At 43.4% G+C, this 12,211-nt stretch overlaps 1 protein-coding gene across 6 annotated transcripts in view; it reads right to left on the minus strand.

Annotated features, from left to right (window-relative positions):
* LOC121165829 (serine/threonine-protein kinase Sgk3) overlaps positions 1 to 12,211 on the minus strand; it is a 131,467-nt gene that overhangs the window by 55,982 nt on the left and 63,274 nt on the right. The window lies entirely within an intron of this gene.

The following is a 12,211-nucleotide window of genomic DNA, read 5'->3' on the forward strand; positions in this document are numbered from 1 at the left end:
GGGTCTACAGTTTTAATATAAGGACTATAGTCAGTGAAGCCTATGATCCTACAATTTTATTAAAAGATTTATTTATTTTTATTGTAAAGTCAGATATACAGAGAGGAGGAGATACAGGAAGTTCCTCCGTCCCATGGCTCACTTCCCCAAGTGACTGCCCGTGCTGCGCCGATCCAAAGCCAGCAGTCACGAACTTCCTCCAGTTCTCCCACGTGAGTGCAGGATCCCAATGCTTTGGGCCGTCCTCGACTGCCATCCCAGGCCACAAGCAGTGAGCTGGATGGGAAGTGGGGCTCTTGGGATTAGAATTGGCACCCATATGGGATCCTGGCATGGTCAAGAAGAGGACTTTAGCCACCAGGCCACCATGCTGGGCCCTGATCCTACACATTTTCATACACTAACATAAAAGCACTGGCTGGATATGAGAATGATCCTGACTCATGGATACACACACATGGGCAGACACTGATGAGGCTAAGAATGTGGGACTCTGAACTTGCTTGCTCAAAGTGCCTACCCATACCCTTCCCTGAGCAGTCTTCAATGTCCTCAACCCCCAAGCCCTTTCAAGTGGTTTCACAGAAAGGAGATGCATATTATCCTATCTACTCCCATCATCCTTCACTGCCTCATATAATCCAAAGGAGTCAGAAGAGCAAAGTTTACCCTTAAAGCTGCCTTTATTGAAAAAAAAAAAAAACTGCAGCAACTGTTATCAGCAAGTCTAGAGAATGCATAGGTATAATCAAGGGATGCTGGATCAAGGTCCAAATATGACTGTGAGCCTTTCCTTGGCCATAAGCTGTCTCACACAGAGCGACCTGTAGCCATTTCCAGGCTGATTTTCCTTTATGGGAAGTGGAATACATAATTCTTTCAAGGGTTACTGGTTATCAACTCTGAACTATACTAATTCTTAGAGATCAAAAACGTGGTCTACCAGTCAGAGTGGGACTTCCAGAGGCAGAGAGAGAGAAAAGTCAGCCTTAGTGCTCCATGGAGAGTCCAGTGGGAACACAGGGCTATCCTGTGTTTATGTCTCTATTCCCTGAATTTTAGTGGACATGCATACATGCCGCACCTGACCAAATACCTATGTTGGTTCCCTATGCCATGTAATAAGAGATGCTATGGAAAAAGTGCCCAAGAATTCTCTCCCTCCCTCCATTAAGAAAGCAACCAAAAACTATATCACAGAAATCAGTACCCCTGTCAGAGAGTGGACAAATGCAGGGCTGCTGAACCCTACTATCACCCTCACTTTAGCTTGCCCGTTTACTTGGATCAAAGTCATAAAACTCTTGAACCATGACTATGGATTACCACTATTTTAATCATACAGTGATGCGAGTTTCAGCTTTGATTTTAGATGTGACATTTTGGGAAAGAGAATTAGCCTCACTCCTGTTCAGTGATCTATTGTCTTCTTTTTTCATGACCATCAGGAAGGACAGTGAGGTACAACTAGTCATCAAATGACAGAAACACTATGGTTATAACACAGTCTGGAGGGACTGTGATCATGTTGACACAGATGATGACAGCAGTCCACTACATGGATGGCATTTTCTTAACCTAACCTAGTGAGTGGCAAGTATTCCAGATACCTATTAAAAGACACAATCAGAAGATGATAGGAAAGAAGCTACACCAACTCAGGGACCTGCCACACTGATGGTTTCCAGAGTTGCACTGACCTGGGGCAGAATTATCTTGCACCTTTTTTTTTATCACTTCCTTGAGGATGACACAGAACACTAGGTGAATGTCATATTTGGAGACGCTGTTCTGATCCATATCTTGGGAAGCCCACCTGGCAGCAAGTTTTTATTGAAGCCTGTTCCAAGAGGAGGAACACCAACGAAAGCTGTCCTAACCCTTGAGTTTGTCATGCAGCACACCCAACATTGTACCGAAGGCAGGGATGGAATGGGACACCTCTGATAGGCATCAAGAAAATAAAAGCTGTAGATCCCTAGGGCATGGGTAGGGAACATCCAGCCCATGAGGTCCAATACTCTGGCCCTGCCAAGGCAAGCACAGGTGGAACTCAAAATTCAGTAAATTGACAGCAGGTCAATTTTCAAGTTGGTAACTGCATATGGCCCACAAATGAGGTTACAAATATCAAATGGACTTACTAGAAAAATTGTTCTGCACCCCTGCCTTGGATTTGCCAACAACTACTGTCATTTGACATGCTGCTTGCTATTAGGCAAAGGCAGATTAAAAATCTGGCTATGAAAAAACAAGCAACTATATAACAACAGCTCATTGTGAACACAGTACTTTTTGACTGACTGAATTATGCCACTTGGTATGGTTAAAATCAAGATAGGGTCTGACATGTCTGGAAGGCACAAGTAGGCTGTAGTAACAGGCAGTGTGAGCTCTCCTGAAATGTGTTCCTTCTTCCCAATCAGTTCTCTCTCAACCCACACTTGAGACCTCATGAGGAGAAGCCAGTGGCTAGTTAGCAGAGGAAGAACAGGGCACATCTGTTTATGTAGGGACATGTCCAGCATGCTGGCACTAGCTAGAAGTGAGAAGGCAGTTCATTCAGGATGGACCTGAAAGAAAACAATGAAAGGCTATCTTGCCAGTGGGCAGAATTCTGAGCACTACACATTTGAGTAGGGTACTAAAAAGACGTATCTTTGATGACTTTTAGACAGTGGCTAACGGACAGCTTGCTGTGAGGGGCTTGAAAAAAAAAAGTAGAAGATGACTTTCTTTAAAAGGGAGGTCTATAAGAGAAGCATATGCATATGCATGAATCTTCCACTGTCACATAGAATGTGAACATATCTGAGCCCCAGATAAATACCCACTGCAAGTTAACCACAGGAGGGGGGTTCTTAATTGCGTGATTCACAATGATCTTACAGGTGTCAGTAAGTCTCCAGTTGTTCTACTGCTGGCTTGACCCACACAAAGTGAACAAAGTGGTAGGGTTAGGGATATAGAAGGCTAAATAACACTCCACAGTGAAGAACAACACAGAGCCCCACCATGAGCCCATCCTACAGGGAAGTAAGTAAAAAATTCCATCTTCTCCTGAAAGGCTTCTGCTAGCACCACTACCCCTGGTTACAGCAGGCACTTTTCAATGTCACAGAACCCCATTTCAGGGAGCTCCAGGGGCAAAACTGGTTAGAGTACAGCAAGGACACAGCAATATGAGATCAAATCAAACCATGAAACACACTAATGGCAAGCAAGTGTGGCAATAGGCTCATTGCTATGTCCAACCTGTCTTGCCTTTCACCTATTCACCAGTGCGAATTTTTGCTTCCTACTGTAATCTTGAGTTTGGTGGAGGAATGTTGCCTCCATGGAACAATCTTGTTCTATTAAATTACAAAATAAAATTAGTCACTACTTACAGCCAGTCATGTATAAGGTACTTCCAATAGTAAGAAAATAATGACCATCCCAGTGAGGACAGTGATCCTAACTTCCAGAAGGAAAAGTGGGTACCCACTCCATATCTGGAATCAAAATTCATGGAGTATAGCCAATGAGAAACTGTGGCAACTCAGTGAAGGTGAAACTACAGGAAACTAGATCCTATGGGAATAAATACTTGGGAGATTCCAAGAATGAACAAGGTTTACTAGTAGGGTGGGGCCACACACACACACATACACACACACACCCCTAGAAGGAAAAAATGTATATTATGCCAACTTAAGCCGTAAGACTAAATACAGAAAGACGTACAGGGCCAGTGTTGTACAGTGGGTTAAGCCACAGCCTGCAATGCTAGCATCCCATGAGTGGGAACTTAAGCCCTGGCTGTTCCACTTCTCATCCAGCTCTTTGCCAATGCACCACATATGGCAGCAGATGGCCCAAGTGCATGGGCCCCTGCCACCTACTTGGGAGACCCAAATGGAGTTCTGTGTTCCTAGCTCCAGCCTAGTCCAATCCAGGACACTGGTACCACCTGGGGGGAGCAATCAGTAAATAGAAACTCCCTAACTCCTTCAAATCAATAAATAAATCTTTAAATAAATATAGATAATATAACAATCTTTTCTGTTACCTTATATGAAGAAACTAACTACTACTGTCTAAATGATCGTGTCCCCGCCCATTTTGTGTTGAGACATAATCACCAGCATGTTGTGGGTAGGTTACAGGTCATAAGGAGGAACCCCCAGAGAAGGACTTGTACCTTTAGAGACCACAGGCCTCAGGAGACTGTTTCACTTCTACCATGTGAATGAAGACATAGCTAGAAAGAATCGTCCATGTGTCAGTTAGCAGGTCCTCAGCAGACAATGGTCCTGTCAGCACCTCAATCAGGAGTGCCCAGCCTCCAGCTCCCTGCTGACAGCCTGGGAAAAGCAGCACACAGCCCCAGTGTTTGGGCTGCTGCCATTCACATCAAACTCCTGAATGAAGGTCCTGATTTCTGACTTCAGCCTGGCCCAGTGCTGGTTATTATAGCCATTTAGGGAGAGAACCCACAGAGCAAAGATCTTTGTTTTTCTTCCTCTGTAACATTTTCAAATCATTCTTTAAAATGACAACAAAAAATATGACGGGGGAGGCACTGTAGTGCAGAGGGTAATCCATCATTTGAGACATCCGCATTCCATATTGGAGTACCTCGGTTAAGTACCAGCTACTATGTATTTCTGAGCTGGCTTCCTGCTGGTGTTTATGATGGTCTAAAGACCAGGGTTCCTGTCACCCACCTATGTGACCCAGACAGAATTCCTCCTTTCTCTGCTTCTGGCTTAGCTTAGTAACCTAGCCATTTGAGGCATTTAGAGTGAACCAGAGAATAGAATCTCCTCCTCTCTCTCTCTCTTTCAAACAAACCAACCAACCTTTTGAAAATGTGCTGAGGATGATGTTATTATATGCATGATATACTAATAAAGCACAGCCAGTCATGTATAAGGCACTTCAAAAAGTCTGTGGAAAACGTAATTTAATGCTAAGTCTATTTCAGTATTAGAAAATATTGAAATCCTTGTGAAAAATTTTCATACTATGTATTTTCCATAAACTTTATGAATACCACTCATTCACATGGATTTAAAACATTTTTCCATCAAAATAAACTTCTTTTCTAATTCAATTTGTACAACTCATCCAGAGAGCTATGATACAGATCACACCATCAACTGGCCTAAACTGTGTGCAGAAAAAGAAGCTCAAAAAACGGGGTGGCAATAAAAACAAGCTCTGAATAAAAGCAGAGACTAAATCCTTGTTCAACTTAGTATTCAAAATAATAGGCAACAGAGCTGGGATTCAAAACTCAAATCTGTCCAACTCCAAAAATCTACTTACTTATTTGCTTTGCTATATGGATCCTCCCTAACCATATACTTTTAAAAAAGATTTATTTATTTTTATTGGAAAGGCAGATTTACAGAGAAAAGGAGGAACAGAGAGATCTCCAGATGGCCATAATGGCCAGAGCTGAGTTGATCCAAAGCCAGGAACATTGAGCTTCTTCTAGGTCTTCCGAGATGGTGCAAGATCCCAAGGTTTTGGGTCATCCTCCACTACTTTCCCAGGCCACAAGCAAGAAGTAGAGCATACTGGAAGTAGAGCAGCTGGGACACAAACCAGTGAGGTACTAGCACTTGCAAGCAGAGGATTAACCTGTTGAACCACTGTACCAGACCCTCTCCCTAATCATATTTAGTGGCTAAAACACATATAAACCAGACTGGACTTTACACCTGCTAATTAGGTTGTCCTTACAACAGCCCCTACTGAGAAGAATCAGAGACTAAGCATCACAAATAAAGCAGAGAGGTGTGGCAGCTCAGTGGATTAAGCTGCAGCTTGGGATTCCTGGGCTCTAGTCCCATCCGTGCTTCTGATCCACATTTCTGCAAATGAGGCAGCCAAGGATGGCAGCTATCATATGGAAGATAAGGATGGTGTTTTCAGTTCTCAGCTTTGGCCCCAGCACCCTGCCCTGGCCACTGTGGATGTTTGAAGACTGATTCAGTAGATGGAATCTCTGTTTGCCTAACTCCGTTTCTCTCTAGCAAATATTTTACCAAGAAAGTATCCTTTGCTTGGTTGCTAACTTCAAACAATGATGGATAAGAACTGAAACTTAGTAGAATCACAACTTCTTGTATTTAAAGATGCAAAAATTCACCCAAGGATGGTAGAGTCAGGGTTTGAAACAAGGTGGCCTTCCATCAGGTTCCCATCCATTATTTCCAAACCGCCTCCACGGTGCATACGTGCTCTAGAACACCAGGGAAGGAGGTCTATAAATTTATTTTTAAGGGATTAAAAATAAAGTAATAAAGAGCAACCATGTTATTATAATAAATTGTATGCACATTTACTCTATAAAACCAAAGCAATTAAAATTCTGCAAAATCATTCTCTGGCCAGGCAGCCAAATAAAACAAATGAGAACAGGATTGACATAAAAACCTCACAAGTAAGAAATAAAGAACAGAAAGTGACATTGGTCATGTGGGAATGAAAGCTAGAACAGCTGGGGTGGTGCACAGGTATGTGGGGCTTTTCCAAAGAGGAGTAACAAGTAAGTTTGTCTTCAGTCTGGGGAGGGGCACGAGACACTGCTGAATGGAGGAGGGTTCCCTGGACCGCTGGCTTGCCTAGGCCAGGGACAGGGCAGCAAGGGAGGAAGAGGGGTACAGTGTCATACGACTGCAATGGAATACACCCCAGAACGAAAGAACTAACTGTACTGTCTAGCTCATGAGTCAATTCAGACTCATCCAAAAGATAGAGCAGCGGGGGGGGGGGGGGGGGGGAGGAGGGGGAAGGTCAGATAAGAGCAGAACTTTCACAGACCAGCTAGATCTTAGGGAATTTGCAAGAGTACTCTAACAGCAAATACAATATAATGGTTTTCATGTTATTTTTGCCCTGAATAGTGATCTGGAGATATTCTTTGTCATGATTTGGAGGGGAGGAATTGAGGATGATTCTAAGCATTTACATTGCACAGCATCGCCTTGGTAACAAAAAAATTATCCAGCCCAATACGGCAAGAATGCTGACACTGAGAAGCTCACATTAACTGAGCAGCTATGCCAGCAATCATATCCAATACATCATTGAATCCCCACAGTAATTGCTGAGCCAGCTATCAGCATCCCCATGTTATCTATGAAAACACCTGGACACTCAGGGAGTAAGTATTTCACATCATCCCACAGCTGTGGATGTCAGCACTGACAGGAACACAGAGCCCGGCTCCCACAGTCCAACCTGCAAAGCCGTATGCTGCTGCTGCATGCATCCTCTTCTAAGCATCCATGCAAAGACAGAGCTAACAGAACAAACCAGCAGGTGCCCGCCAAGCAGGCAGGTCACAGGAAGGGTTAGGGCTTGGGCAGCAGTAGGTCATGGGCAGCCCCTGCTGTTCCATTTTCGAAACATGACAAGGAAGCATCTAAGCAAGAGCTTGAGACAGAGCAGGCCTAGGGTGCTGGCTGCATCTCAAGGGCAACAGAGGATGAAATTATGAAATACAGAGGACACAAGAAAAATGCTGTTAACGATACAGCTTTAGAAAAGCAGGGGTAGCTAATTTTGTGAGGTTTTTTTTTTAAAAAAATTTATTGATTTGAAAGATAGAATCACAGAGAGAGGGGGATAGGGACAGAGAGTAAGAGAAAGGAAGCAGGGGGGTGGGAAGGAGATTTTCCACTTGCCAGTTCATAAAAACCACTTATTGATTTAAAATGTTGAGATGATTAAAAAGTATCAATGTGGGTTGACTATGAAGCCAGAATCTCATACGAACTCCAGTTCAAGTCCTGGCTGTTCCACTCCTGATCTAGTTTCTGACAACGTGAACCTGGGAATGCAGCAGAAGATGGCCAAAGCACTTGGGCCTCTGCCGTCCACACAGAAGAGACCTAAGCTCCTGGCTTCAGCCTGCCCCAGTCCTGCCAATTATGGACATTTTGGAGTGAACCAGCAGATGGAAGATCTCTCTAGTCTTTTCCACTCTTTAACTCTTTCAAATAACTATTTTACAAAATTGAAGAACAAAAATTTGTTGATACAGATATTGCTTATAAAAGATGACTCTAGTTGGGGACCGGGTATGATGGCTCAATGTAGCAATCCTCATCTTGCAAACCCAGGATCTCATATGGGTATTGGTTCATGTCCTAGCTGTTCCACTTTCCATCCAGCTCCCTGAGAAAGTAGTTGAAGATGGCCCAAGGCCTTGGGACCCTACACTCACATGGGAGACCTGGAAGAAGCTCCTGGCTATGGGTAGGTTCAACTCTGGCCACTGTGAACATTTGAGGAGTGAACCAGCGGGTGGAAAATCTTTCTTTCTGTCTCTTCTTTTCTCCATAAATCTAATCCAATAAAAATAAACACTTAGATAAAGATGACACTAATTAGGCTTTTTTCCAAAAATTTTAAAAACTATTTTATTATAAGGATTAAAGCCTTTTTAAAAAGACTTATTTTTATTGGAAAGGCAGATTAAAGCCTTTTAACACCATAATTTCCCTCCATTGTGCCCATTCTGTTGTCTACTGTGTGCTAATTACTGTCAAAAGCTTGCCCAACTTTGTTTCAGGGTAACCTAAAAGCCTTTTTTTTTTTTTGGTAAAAAGGTCAAATTATTTTCCTTTTAACTCTAAAAAAATGGAGTATTCCTGAACCCCATTTCCTTCTCACATCAAGCACACCGACTGACACAGAAGCGTGAGAGACCTGTAAGTATCATTATCCACTCCAGACTAACAGCAAGCAGAGACAGCCCCCTGCACACCAGGGCATGCAGGGCAGTATCCACAGGCCTGCCACAAAAGCAACGAAGGCCAGAAGAGTTACCAGGGTTTTTTTTTTTTCTTTTTTCCAACAAGGGCACTGGAGTGTCTGGGAACACCAGTACCCACAGGAGGGAGCAGAAAGGGCTAGATAAGGAATATCCAAAAGAAAATCCAGGCATGTAAGATGCAAAACTATAAAACTCCTAAAGACAACTAGAGAAAAACTCAGATGGCCTGGAGTATGGCAATGGCCTTATAGGTACAAGCAACAGGTCTTTAAGAGAGGGAAGAGCTATGAAAGAATACCAAGCCACAGATGAGAAGAAAATATTTGCAAAACACACAAAAGATAAAAGATTGTTTTTAACACACCATAAAAGATTGTTGGCTAAGGGCCTGGCGGCGTGGCCTAGTGTATAATGTCCTTGCCTTGAACGTGCCAGGGTCCCATGTGGGTGCCGGTTCATCCCGGCAGCTCCGCTCCCCATCCAGCTCCCTGCTAATGGATTGGGAGAGCAGTCAAGGACGGCCCAAAGCTTTGGGACCCTGCACTCGCGTGGGAGACCCGCAGGAGGTTCCTGGTTCTGGGCTTCGGATTGGCACAGCACTGGCCATTGCACTCACTTGGGGAGTGAATCATCGGAGGAAGATCTTCCTCTCTGTCTCTCCTCCTCTCTGTATATCTGACTTTGTAATAAAAATAAATAAATCTTAAAAAAAAAAAAAGACTGTTGGCCAAAATATACAAAGAATGCTTCCAGGCCCAGCGCAGTAGCCTAGCGGCTAAAGTCCTTGCATTGCATGCTCTGGGATCCCATATGGGGATTCCAATCCCAGCAGCCCCACTTCCTGTCCTATTCCCTGCTTGTGGCCTGGGAAAGCAGTCGAAGATGGCCCAGGGCCTTGGGGTCCTACACCCGAAATGGGAGATGAGGAAACTCTTGGCTCTTAGCTTTGGATTGAACTGGGTCAGCTCCGGTGGCTGTGACCACCTGGGGAGTGAAATCAGCAGACGGAAGATCTTCTCTGTCTCTTCTCTCTGTATATCTGACTTTGCAATAAAAATAAATAAATCTTTTTTTAAAAAAAAAAACCCTTCCAACTAAATGAAAACAACCTGATTTTTAAAATGAGCCAAAGACCTTAACAGATACCTCTCCAAAGAAAGACATAAATGATAAAGCATGTGAAGAGATGCTTCATCATGGAAATGCAAATTAAAACAAAGAGATCCACCACACACGTATCATAATAGCCCGAATCCAGAACACTGGCAGGACCAAACCCCGGTGAGCAGGGAGCAACAGGAACTCTCACACACTGCTGAGAAATACGAGAGCCACTTTGGCAGTTTCTTGCAATACCAAATATACTCTTACCATATGATACAGCAATTACACTCCCTGGTATTTACTCAAGCAGTTAAAAACGTGTCTCTGCAAAAACCTGCACATGGCTGTTAATAGCAGCTTTACTCATAATTGCTAAAGCCTGGATGCGACTAACATGTACTTTGTAGGTGAAGAGACAATTAAGTTTGCTGCATTCAGACAATGGAGTATTTCAGTGCTAAACAGAAATGAGCAATCAAAAAAAGACATGGGGGGACTTCAGATGCATTTTATTAAATTAAGCCAATTAGAAAAGGCTACATAGTATAATGTAGCTGCAGGACATTGTGAAAAGACAAAACTACAGAGGCAGTAAAAAGAAAAATCAGTGGCTATTTTACACATAACTTTGAATTCTTACATCACTTTCTAAAAACCAAGATGTTTCAAATAAGAGACTGAGAAATCTTGTATTCCATGCTTTGTGATTAGAAAATAAGAGGTACGAAAATAGAAAAAATAACAGGAAAATTCATCTGGAAACACAAGAGATCATAAATAGAAAATGAGGGGAAAACCAAAGAAAGGGTGGAGTGGGGACACGGTGAAGGGATGAACAAGCAGAACGCAGCTGACTTTGCAGGCAGTGAAAATATGCTGTAGTGATAAGATAATGGTGCCTAAATGTCATTACACATTTGTTTAAACCCACAGAACACAAAGCAAGAGAAAGCCCTCACATACACCACAGACTCTGGGCCATTATCTACTGCAAGGAGTGCAGCACTGAAGTGGGGGGTGGTGTTGATCGTGGGAGCGGCTGTGTATGGGTGGTGACAGGATATAAATGGGGGAAATTTCTGTGTCTTCCTCTTCACACCTAAAATTATGCTTTAAAATAAAAGGCTTTAAAACAAAGCAACACATGTACATGTCATGGGCATGGTATGGAAACCAAGGGCCCAACCCAGGAGGAAACAGGAAATGGAGATAGGGATTTATTGTTGAGAAGATACCAAATGAGTGGATTTCACTTCTTTTATATTAAAAAGGCAGCTTCCTGAAAAATTCTAACCTCAAACTAACTGGTTAACTTTCCTGGAAGTCCACTGTAACAGTATATAATCTGTATCTGTGAATGCTTCCTCTCAGGATTCCGGCTCCAAACACATCTGAAATGTTTCAGGACAAACACAGCACATCTTTGTCAAGTTTGTAAATTGGGTTCACTGCAGATGAGATTAAAGTCTAACAGGATCTGCCAAAGAAGGATACACAGTAACCGTCCCCTCCCTCATACACATGGCAGGATGAATCAGTTACAAACTTTCCTGTTTTCCTTCTTTACTAACACATCCTTCCTGATTCCAACTCCACCCTCTTTGGCTTTTCTCCCTCACTCTGTAATCACAAAGCAGTCCCAGGTTTCTCACATCTCTTATTTGAGGTAGCCTGATTTTTCTAAAAAGTGATACAGGAATTAAAAATTATGTGTAAAATAGCCAATGTTCATCCTAACACAAGAGAATGGACCCAAACGTTTTGTGACAAATGCCCAAGAATCTCAAGCCTGTTAATTCCCTGAAACTGTTTCCATTTTATTACATTTAGGAAAGGAGACTGGGTGAGGCAGAAATAAGCACTGACAGCCTCCTGTTTTGCATTCTAGAGTCAAAACCGCAGGATAAGGGGGAAGGCCTTAAAGTTACCTGAATTGTAAACTGACCTCAGTGGTGTTGTCCGCTTGGTTCAGACTACCTGGGGGTGCAGATGCTAGCAGGTGCTCTAACACTTTGCCCCATCCTTCTCAGCCTCCCAAGGTCATTCAAGGTTTAAAATTCCAGCCCCCAGGCCAGGTGCAGTGGGCTAGTGGCTGAAGTCCTTGAACGCAACGGGATCCCACGTGGGTACTGGTTCTAATCCTGGCAGCTCCACTTCCCATCCAGCTCCCTGCTTGTGGCCTAGGAAAGCAGTTGAGGACGGCCCAAAGCCTTGGATTCCTGCACCCAGAGGAAGTTTCAGGTTCCTGGCTTTGGATCAGTACAGCACTGGCCGCTGCGGCCACTTGGGGAACAAACTATCGGTGGAAGATCTTCCTCTCTGTCTCTCCTC

This window comes from Ochotona curzoniae, unplaced genomic scaffold (assembly GCF_017591425.1).
Source record: "Ochotona curzoniae isolate NIBS_2020 unplaced genomic scaffold, NIBS_Ocur_1.0 contig_1071, whole genome shotgun sequence".
Lineage (NCBI taxonomy): Eukaryota > Metazoa > Chordata > Mammalia > Lagomorpha > Ochotonidae > Ochotona > Ochotona curzoniae.